Raw genomic sequence first — 11,211 nt, forward strand, 5'->3', positions numbered from 1 at the left:
TCTGCCTGTTCTAATGTCTGGTGTCTGTTCTAATGTCTGGTGTCTGCCGTCTGCCTGTCTGTTCTAATGTCTGGTGTCTGTTCTAATGTCTGGTGTCTGCCTGTCTGTTCTAATGTCTGTCTGCCTGTTCTAATGTCTGGTGTCTGTTCTAATGTCTGTCTGCCTGTTCTAATGTCTGGTGTCTGCCGTCTGCTTTAATGTCTGGTGTCTGTTCTAATGTCTGGTGTCTGTTCTAATGTCTGTCTGCCTGTTCTAATGTCTGTCTGCCTGTTCTAATGTCTGGTGTCTGTTCTAATGTCTGGTGTCTGTTCTAATGTCTGGTGTCTGTTCTAATGTCTGTCTGCCTGTTCTAATGTCTGGTGTCTGTTCTAATGTCTGGTGTCTGTTCTAATGTCTGGTGTCTGTTCTAATGTCTGTCTGCCTGTTCTAATGTCTGGTGTCTGTTCTAATGTCTGTCTGCCTGTTCTAATGTCTGTCTGCCTGTTCTAATGTCTGGTGTCTGTTCTAATGTCTGTCTGCCTGTTCTAATGTCTGTCTTCCTGTTCTAATGTCTGGTGTCTGTTCTAATGTCTGGTGTCTGTTCTAATGTCTGGTGTCTGTTCTAATGTCTGGTGTCTGTTCTAATGTCTGTCTGCCTGTTCTAATGTCTGGTGTCTGTTCTAATGTCTGTCTGCCTGTTCTAATGTCTGGTGTCTGTTCTAATGTCTGGTGTCTGCCGTCTGCCTGTCTGTTCTAATGTCTGGTGTCTGTTCTAATGTCTGGTGTCTGCCTGTCTGTTCTAATGTCTGTCTGCCTGTTCTAATGTCTGGTGTCTGTTCTAATGTCTGTCTGCCTGTTCTAATGTCTGGTGTCTGCCGTCTGCTTTAATGTCTGGTGTCTGTTCTAATGTCTGGTGTCTGTTCTAATGTCTGTCTGCCTGTTCTAATGTCTGTCTTCCTGTTCTAATGTCTGGTGTCTGTTCTAATGTCTGGTGTCTGTTCTAATGTCTGTCTGCCTGTTCTAATGTCTGGTGTCTGTTCTAATGTCTGGTGTCTGCCGTCTGCCTGTCTGTTCTAATGTCTGGTGTCTGTCTGTGCGAGTTGTCCGCAGTACGTTTCGCGTTCTTTCTGCTCCACAGTCAAACAGACGTGTTTTGTTGTAATTAAACATCACAGACATGTTTTTAATCACACATGAGAGAGACATCTTTGAAGTCTTAATTGAATGCGTGTTCACCTCTCTCTCTTTTATTCCACCCTTCTCTCGCTCGCCCACTCACTCATTGTGTTCCAGAACATTTGCACATCAGACACATCACAGCTGTGTGGCTCCTCCAACCCACAGAACGCCACCTTTCATCTTTAAGCTCACCTGGGACCTTGAAGCTGCTTCCTCACTTCATGATGGACATTTACTGTTTTTAATTTGTCTGAACAATTCTTCCTCACAGAAATCAGAAACTTTGTGTAAAATCCAAACTGTTAGTGGGGAAAAAATAAGTCACCATTCAGGAAGATTTAGATTATCGTAAAGATTTTCTGTAACAGGCTCAACGAGCAGCAAAAATAAATTCCAGCAGCAACGCTGCTTCATGTTTCACTCTATGTTTTTCCAGAACGACTCCAAGGATGTTTAGTGATACCGGGGAAAAACCCAGAACAAGTGTCCACCAGGGGGTGTGAAGGCAAATGTTTATTTCATCCTAAAAACATCAGCCGGGTTTTCAAAGCCCAGAGTTCTTATTTGCTATCAGTTCGGGGGTGAGGTACGCCATACCCACAATCCTTTGCTCCAAGGCCGTTTCCTCGCTGAGTCCTTAAGTGCAGGTTATTTCAGGTCAACACAGTCGTCTTCCTGTCATCCTGCCTCTCTGGCCTGAAGCAGGGTCTCTGATCAGGATGCGAACCCTGGCATCATGATGCCACATAACGCTAACCCCCAGAGAAAAGAGTTTGGAATGTAACAGATTACTGACTGATAAAAATCTCAGATTATTCTGAAATGGTACTTGCAAAATGTCTGGACCAGACTGAGTCATTCCCCTGCCAGACTTTAATTTCTGTTGGACTAAATGTGTCGGGGAACAGGAACCCACAACCCGTCCTGTTCTGTTCTTCACTCCCGACCCACCAATCTTTAAGGCCTGTTTAGATCAGTCCAGATTAGCATCAACAATCCAGTTTAGCGTCAGAGACCCAGATTCTGAAATAAACCACTTTAAAGAGGTTTACAGCCTTAAAGAGCAGAGTTCTGATTTCACATTAAGATCCATCCAGATCATGAATCCAGATTAAATCTAAGTACTACAGTTTCAATACACTTTAGTATCAGTTTAAAAATAAGAACTTTGTGTTTTATCAGTAGTTTGCATTTGGCGAGCAGGAAGGAGGTGCATCCTTCAGTGCAAACACATGAGGTCTTCAAACATCAGTTATCTAAAAGCCTGCAGCGGTAAATCTGTGTTTTTGACCAAAAAACACTGCAATCCCATTAGTTCCTCACCCTTCACACCACCGCCTGTCAGTCATGACGTAGGAGGGCGGCCCTCTGCTCCAGGAGCCAATGAGCTGCCACTCTGCTGGCGTAGATGACGTAAAACCAGGACAAAACGACCACAGCCAATAAGAGCTGAGAAAGAGAAGAAAACATCCAAACGTTCAAAGAACGTAACTGTGACGGCGCTAACAGTTAGCTGCCGGTTAGCTCAACTAAAGAGTCAGTAAAAAATACTTCAAAATAACACTAAAGTACCAGAGTATAAATTATTTCTAAAGTGCGGCCGCTGAAAGTCTCCATCTTTTGTTTCTTCTTCTTTGGTGTTTAATGCAGTCGGCACCCTTATTGTTGTGTTGCTGCCACCTTCTGCATCAATCCGTCATAGCAGCAGTAATTCCTCCGGATGAGTCATGTCTAAAATACCTCTTAACGGACACGTCCATCAGGCCCGTCGGTCCACATTCCGAGAGAAGCTCTTGCCTTTCTTTGGAATGTTTATTCTGCTTCGGTTTAATTTCGGCGTTTTCGTCGTCTCTTAATTTTATTGGCAGTTTACAATCTTTTTGCCTTACTGCCATCTACTGGGCGAAGGTGTAACTTCCAATGAATAAAATAAAACGGGTCAGTAGGTGGATTTCTTTATTAACATTTCCTCAAATATTGAATGAATTTATAAAATCAGTCACGAAATACAATATAATTAAAAGCGACTAGAACCAAATGAAAGAATTGAATCATGTGACGCTTAAGGCCACAATGTATTGATTTAATTCTGTTTATCACATTTTGCCAGCTGTGGCCTCCTCTAATAAACTCCAAAAGATGACTCAAAAAAAAAAAAAAATATACACACACACACACATATACATGCTGTTTGCTTTGACCCTCTGGCATTGTTGCCAGTGCCTGTTGGAAGCAATACCAGAGGGTCAAAACACCAGCTACTGGTTGACTGAGCAGTACACCAGGACTTGAAGACCAAGCAGACGAACCTGAGCGCAGCCTGGATTGACAACAGGAAGGCCTATGACTCAATGCCTCATACATGGATACTGGAGTGCTCTGCACAATACAGTGCACTGATAACCTCCATCAAGAACTCAGTGGGACTGTGGAAGACGTCACTGAAGGCCAACTTCAAGACAATCACACAAGTCACCATCAAGTGTGGAATAAACCAAGGTGACGCACTGTCCCCACCGCTGTTCAGCATACACCTCGACCCCCTCAGCCAACTCATCACAAAGAGCGGCTACGGATATCGATTCAGGAATGGAGTAACCATCAGCCTACTGTACATGGATGACAAGCAGTATGCCAAGACAGAGTGTGACATGGACTCACTGATCCACCTCACCAGGCTCTACAGCAAAGATATTGGGATGTCATCCAGAATGGATAAGTGTAACCAAATGGTGACAGAGAAGGAAGGTGATCCAGACTGAGGATAGGGATGGGTATCGAGAACCGGTTCCTTTCGGGTATCGTTAAGAAATGATTCGATCCACCGACATCAATAAGCTTTGTGCTTAACGATTCTGTTATCGGTCCTTCAGAGTGGCCGTTGTTTTGGCGGGTGTTTGTCAGGAAAATGATCATTTCTCTACATTGATTACAGACCCTGCAGCGGGTCCTTTAGCAACTTTTCTGCAGCGCGGCTTTGCTTTGAACCTTGAACCAATCGAAGCAGTGGTTCGCAGATTGAAGCAATGCTTCGATCGATTGCTTCGTTTATTTCTTTCTTTCGCTTAATTTTCCCCCGCTAAAACCCTAAAGAGCATACGTCTGTGAGTATTATTTACCTTTTTTATGTTAAATCGACCTGTTATGGTCTTCTGAAACAGTTGATAGATGTATTTTATAACTTAAAAACGGGAGCGATGCTAACGCATTAGCATGTCTATGGCGTTTTCAATGTTAAAAGTTAGCATTTAGCAATTGCTGCCGTCATCACGTTCGGGTGCATTTGTTTTCAAATTGTAATATTCCTTAAATTTATTTTTGCTTATATATTAATAATCTAATGATTATTACATACAATTTTAGAGAAAGAGACAAAAAGAACCTGAATAGAAACACAACAGAAAATATATAATAGCAACTAACAATGAACATAAAATAAATACATACAGAAATAAGTGTTTCCTGTGAACACCTAGTGACTCTCACACCTCCACTTCATCCCTGTTTTATTTAAGTTTAATGACAGTTTGTTTCGGTCAAACCATATTTTCAGTTTGTTAATTTCTTCAGTTATTTCCTCCAGAACTATCTGACAAACTAGAAAACTGCTGCATCCTATAAGAGCAGAATACTACTGGAATGAATCTGAATAAGGAAAGTTGGGTTTTTTCTCACTAAATGGATTCAGCACTCACTCCAGTTTATATGTCCTCCGTTCTGTTCACACAGCTCCAAACGTTGCGCGGCTCTCTGACAAGTCAAGATAGAACGATAGAATTCAGTCTGAATTAATAACTTCAAAGCGAAACAGTTTTGTTTATTTTTATTTATGTCCAGAGATCAAGGATACAGTGACTAATTTCATATTTATTTACTTTAAGACTCAAGGAAATACATAGAAAACCTGTAAAGCCTACTTTTAGTACAAAATTCACGAGGTATCGATAAAGAATTGGATCAATAAGCAGAATCAATAATGGCATCGATATCGATAAAACCTTATCAATACCCATCCCTACTGAGGGAGTGGAGTTGCCAGAAGGCAGGATAGTAGACATACGGGACAGCTACAAGTACCTGGGAATCCCACAAGCCAACAGGAACCATGATGAAGATGCAAGAAGGTCAGCCACAGCCAAATACCTCCAGAAGGTAAGACAGGTGCTGAGAAACCAGCTCAATGGTCGGAATAAGATCAGAACCATCAGTACATACACCCTACCAGTCATCAGATACCCAGCTGAGATAAGTTGGCCACAAGAGGAGATAGATGGCACTGATGTCAACACATGGAAACCTCTCGCAATGCACAGAGGTTTCCACCCAAAGTCCAGCACCCTGAGACTATCAGCAATGCAAGGAGTGAGGGTGAGGATTAGTGAGTGTCAGAGCCACAGTTCAGGATGAGACTAGGAACAATTACAATTTATTTCATTTATATAGCAACAAATCACAAAAAAGTTGCCTCAAGGTGCTTCACACAAATAAGGTCTAACCTTACCAACCCCAGAGCAAGAACACAGATGACAGTAGTAAGGAAAAACGCCCTCTTCCTCTAAGCATCCCTGAATACATCAGAAAGATGGGCCTCCTGAGATCAGCTGCGACAGGAGTCTACCACAGCTGACAGGAGCCAAGTTACAGGCTGTGAGAATGTGCCCCAGAGACAGTCCAGCACATACTAGCAGGATGCAAGCTGAGACAGCGCACACTGAGAGGCATAACCGAGTGTTGGGAATCATGTACAGGAACATCTGTGCCACATACAGATTAGAAGTCCCCAAGTCCATATGGGAGATGCCACCAAAGGTTGAGAACAACAGGACTCTTGTGGGACTTCAGATTCCAGACAAACAAGCAGCTATTGGCCAACCAACCAGACATAGTGGTGGTTAACAAGGGAAAGAAAACCAGAGCTGTGGTTGATGTGACAGTCCCAGCCGACAGCAACATCAGAAAGAAGGACCACGAGAAAATCAAGAAGTCCCAAGGACTGAAGGAGCAACTGGAGCAGATTTTAAAAGTAAAATCCAAAGTGGTCCCAGTGGTAATAGGAGCAAAAGAAACTGTAGCCCCCAAACTGGAAGAGTGGCTCTGGCAGATTCCAGGAACATCATCAGAGCGCAGCCCGAGGAACAGCTACTGTACTGAGCCAAACCCTCAAACTCCCAGACCTCTGGTGGAGGGCCCGAGCCTGAGGAACCACAGACCAGATATTATATTATGTTTATATCAGAAACAAAATGAATAGTGCAGCTGCATATGTAACTTTAAATATTGAAATATTTACTCTGTATCAGTTAAACTGTTAAAATGAAACTTGTCACAAATTTTGAATTTCCTCAGCAGATAACAATGACTTTGGCCCAAATTTATGACTCGAGAAAAAGAAAAATCTATTGGAAGAGCGCACGTTAGTGTGATCTGAGCTGACATGAAGAACAAACAGGATCTGAAACACTGAAAAGTGTCCAACAATATGATTCATGCTGGGAAAAAAAAAACAGTGTCTCATTTTAAAAAATAATAGTGGAAATATTTCCTCACAAATTCAAATGAACTGTTTAAATATAACTCAGTCACGCTTTCAGCGTTCATCCTGTCACATGTCCCTGCTGACACACTTGATCACATCCAGAGGATCCAGGATCATTCATGACGAATGCAGAACTACTGCCACCTACTGGAAGTGACGAGAACTGACCGTAAAAAAAGCCTCATGATTCAAGCGTTTTCTTTATACAGTATATATATATTTAAATCTTCCACTCTGACGGCAGTCCAGATGTTTTTCAGCTTCTTTGATTTTCGCCTGGTTTAGAACCAATGACAGCTGTGGTTCGAGTCTCTAATAAATGAGTGAAGTCACAGTTTCAGCATCATCTCTGTCCATCTATCTGTCACTCTTTGGGAGCCCTCCACTTCAGGAAACCAGGTTCCGCTGAAGCCCTGTGAGAAAAATCTGTTCCTCTCTGGATCTTTGCTGTGGGCCATCTGGGTTCTCCTACAGATCCCAGGCGGTTCCTGAGAATGTATGTGTCTACACATTGGTTCACTGTTTGTCCCTGCGGTAGAAACCCAGAAACTGCGAGGATCCTCACACAGGGCATTTTTGTTCTCTTTGGCCTTTGTGTTTCCGCTGAAGACTCTCAAGATCCTATCCAGACCAGGTTCATCAGCAGTAAGGACTTCTCTGGAGCTGGTTTGAATCCCACTGTGCTACAGTCTGTGTCCTTGGACACTTGATGTGCATAGTCTCAAGTCCACCCAGCTATAAAAATGGGTCCTGGTCTCAGCTGGGGAAGTAAATGTGAGGCATCACTGTAAAGTGCTCTGGAAGGAAAAGCAGTCTGTCCAGCCTGTCCTTCCTGGAGGTCCTCCATAATGTCTTTACAGAGACTGTCTTGGAGCTTTCCCGATGGAGGAATCCTCCATCTCCCTTTTCTGTCTCTAAGGTTCAGCACCTTGCAGGTCTTCCACCTGGTGGACTGTCCTCACCCTCTACCGGGTTCTCTTTTTCTCAAAGTGCTGGATGTGAATCTTGACAATAAATCTGACATCATGGAAAGTAAAACTCTTCTGAAGTGCTCAACAGGTTTTACATGGAACTGCAAACAGCACATGGAATTTAAAAAAACTCCCATCATCTCTCCTTTATTTATTCAGACCTTACTCATGAAATCTGACTTTTATTTTCTTAAACATATCTCTAATAACACTAGTCAACACAGTGTCGGTGCCATTTTGTTTCTTCAAGCTTACTGAACCTAAACTCAACAGTACATAAGAGAAATTGGCGACGAGGAGTGGATTTAGCTTTGAAGAAGAGTTTTATGTCAGTGACTGAACTCTGTTGAGACAAAGCAAGCACAAATGGCAACCGCGTTCGGTGGAGGTGAAGACCTTTGATTCGACAAAGCAGAGGAAGAATTTGATACAGAATGACTAGAACAATTCTTCGTGACAAACAGACTAAAATATGGAGACTAAAGGTGTTTTGACAGTTGTTGGAAAACGGAACCACACCCTGCTGATGGACTTATGTGCACCATTAAAACCGTATAAATGTAAGTTGACTGATTTAATAAGTCTCTTGTGCAGTCACTTTGTGCCAAAAATGAACTTTATCACTAAAAGATAGAAGTTTAACAGCCAAAGACAAAGAGAAGATGAGTCTGTTAGTGAGTTCATGGTGAGCCTCAGGAAGCTGGCTTCAACATGCAACTAAGCATTTTTGGACCATGCATGAGATAGATTTGTTTGTGGTGTTCACAGCCATGAGCTTCATGACCGCATGTTAAACATCGCACACACAAAGGATTTGATGTTGGCAGAAGCTTATGAGATGGGCTTGGCCCAGGAAGTCACAATGCAAAATGCAAAGCAGTGGAAGTTAAACACAAGGGTTTGGAACTGGTGGTGTGATTAATCCTTATTGTGTCTATGTACAGGTTAATGGTAAACGAATAAAAATGGAGGTTGATACTGGATCAGCTGTATCTGTGATATCTGAGTGTCTTTACAAACGCAGGTTCAAAAGGTTAAACTTGTGCATTCCAGCAGTGAGCTGAGAACCGACAACAATCAAGCACCGAAGGTTAAAGGTTGTCTCCAAGTGATGGTAAAATGTAAAGGAAACAGTCACACTAACCCTATTTGTGGTAAAAGGAGGTGGTCCAGCTTTAATGGGAAGAGACTGGACTGAAAGGTTAAAATTGAAGAGAGAGAGCGTAGAAGAGTTTTGTGGGAAATATCCAGAGGTGTTCCAACCGAGCCTGGAAAAAGTAAAAGGCATCAAAGCTGAACTACATGTTTCACCAGGGTCCATTCCCTAGATTTGTTAACCCTTTTCCTGTGCCTTATGCACCAAAAGATGCAGTAGAAGCACAGTTAAGTAAAATGGAAACTGAAGGGGTTATTACACCTGTTTGCTATAGTGAGTGGGCTGCACCCACTGTAAACATACCAAAAATGGATCATTCTGTCAGGATATGTTAAGATTTCAAAGTTTACATGAATCCTTGGTTGAAGGTAGGTCAGTACCCCATTCCAAAATCACAAGACTTGTTCACAAATTTGGCAGGAGGTGACAGATTTACCAAATTAGATTTGTTACTTAGCTTATCAACAAGTGGAGCTGGACGAGAGTTTAAAACAGCACTTGACAATTAACACACACAAAGGCCTGTATAAAGTTAACAGACTTCCTTATTGGGTGGCCAGTGTACCTGCCATCTTCCACAAAGTGATAGATCAAGTTCTACAGGGATTAGATGGGGTAATGTGCTATTTAGATGACATATTGATCACTGGACAGAACGGAGAACAACACACGAAAAACTTGGAAGAGGATCTGAAAATGCTGAAAACTTATCTGCGAGTAAACAAAGATAAATGCGCTTTTTTTCAACACAGGGTTTCGTATTTAGGACATATGATTGATGCAGAGGGAATTCATCCCATGCACGAGAAATGTGAGGTGATTACAAAAACCATGAGCCCATGTAATGTGACTACGTTAAGATCATTTCTCTCTCTGTTGAGCTACTATGTAAAGTTCAGATCAAATTTGTCAATATTGATCGCACCAATGACTGGGCTGCTATGCAAAGATGCACAATGGGACATAATCATGTAAAAAGGCTTTGAAGAAGCAAAAAACCAGCTGATTTCAAACAAAGTGCTAGTACACTTTAACCCAGATCTGCCGCTATTATTGTCATGTGATGCTTCACCAGTAGGTGTCGGTGTAGTGATTTCTCACCAAATGCCAGATGGAAGCAAAAAATTGCTTTTGCTTCGACAACCCCAATTCCATTGAAGTTGGGACATTGTGTGAAATGTAAATAAAACAGAATACAATGATTTGCAAATCCTCTTCAACCTATATTCAATTGAATACACCACAAAGACAAGATGTTTAACGTTCAAACTGATAAAATTTATTGTTTTTGTCCAAATATTTGCTCATTTTGAAATGGATGCCTGCAACACGTTTCAAAAAAGCTGGGACAACAAAAGACTGGGAAAGTTGATGAATAGTCAAAGAACACCTGTTTGGAACATTCCAAAGGGTGAACAGGTTAATTGGAAACAGGTGAGTGTCATGATTGGGTATAAAAGGAGCATCCCCAAAAGGCTCAGCTGTTCACAAGCAAAGATGGGGCGAGGATCACCACTTTGTGAACAACTGCGTGAAAAAATAATCCAACAGTTTAAGAACAATGTTTCTCAGTGTTCAATTGCAAGGAATTTAGGGATTCCATCATCTACAGTCCATAATATAATCAGAAGATTCAGAGAATCTGGAGAACTTTCTACATGTAAGCAGCAAGGCCGAAAACCAACACTGAATGCCCGTGACCTTCGATCCCTCAAGCGGCACTGCATTAAAAACCAACATCATTGTGTAAAGAATCTTACCGCGTGGGCTCAGGAACACTTCAGAAAACCATTGTCAGTTAACACAGTTCGTCGCAACATCTACAAGTGCAAGTTAAAACTCTACCATGCAAAGTGAAAGTCATACATCAGCAACATCCAGAAATGCCGCCGCCTTCTCTGGACCTGAGCTCATTTGAAATGAACAGACGCAAAGTGGAAAAGTGTGCTGTGGTCTGATGAGTCCACATTTCAAATTGTTTTTGGAAATCATGGACGTCGAGTCCTCTGGACAAAAGAGGAAAAAGACCATTCAGATTGTTACCAGTGCAAAGTTCAAAAGCCAGCATCTGTGATGGTATGGGGGTGTGTTAGTGCCCATGGCATGGACAACTTACACATCTGTGATGGCACCATCAATGCTGAAAGGTCCATCCAGGTTTTGGAGCAACACATGCTGCCATCCAAGCAACGTCTTTTTCAGGGACGTCCCTGCTTATTTCAGCAAGACAATGCCAAGACACATTCTGCACGTGTTACAACAGCGTGGCTTCGTAGTACTAGACTGGCCTGCCTGCAGACCAGACCTGATGCCCACTGAAAATGTGTGGCGCATTATGAAGCGCAAAATACGACAACGGAGACCCCAGACTGTTGAACAACTGAAGTCGT

The 11,211-nt window shown here is 42.3% G+C and overlaps 1 long non-coding RNA gene across 1 annotated transcript; it reads right to left on the reverse strand.

The window, feature by feature from the left end:
* Nucleotides 1-1,664: 1,664 nt before the first annotated feature.
* On the reverse strand, nt 1,665-2,845 carry LOC117505199. The gene is made up of 4 exons (XR_004559046.1): nt 2,731-2,845; nt 2,491-2,607; nt 2,078-2,082; nt 1,665-1,910 (listed from the first exon to the last, which is right to left on the reverse strand). It is a non-coding gene; the product is annotated as an uncharacterized LOC117505199 (long non-coding RNA).
* Nucleotides 2,846-11,211: the final 8,366 nt, after the last annotated feature.

This window comes from Thalassophryne amazonica, chromosome 23 (genome assembly GCF_902500255.1).
Source record: "Thalassophryne amazonica chromosome 23, fThaAma1.1, whole genome shotgun sequence".
Lineage (NCBI taxonomy): Eukaryota > Metazoa > Chordata > Actinopteri > Batrachoidiformes > Batrachoididae > Thalassophryne > Thalassophryne amazonica.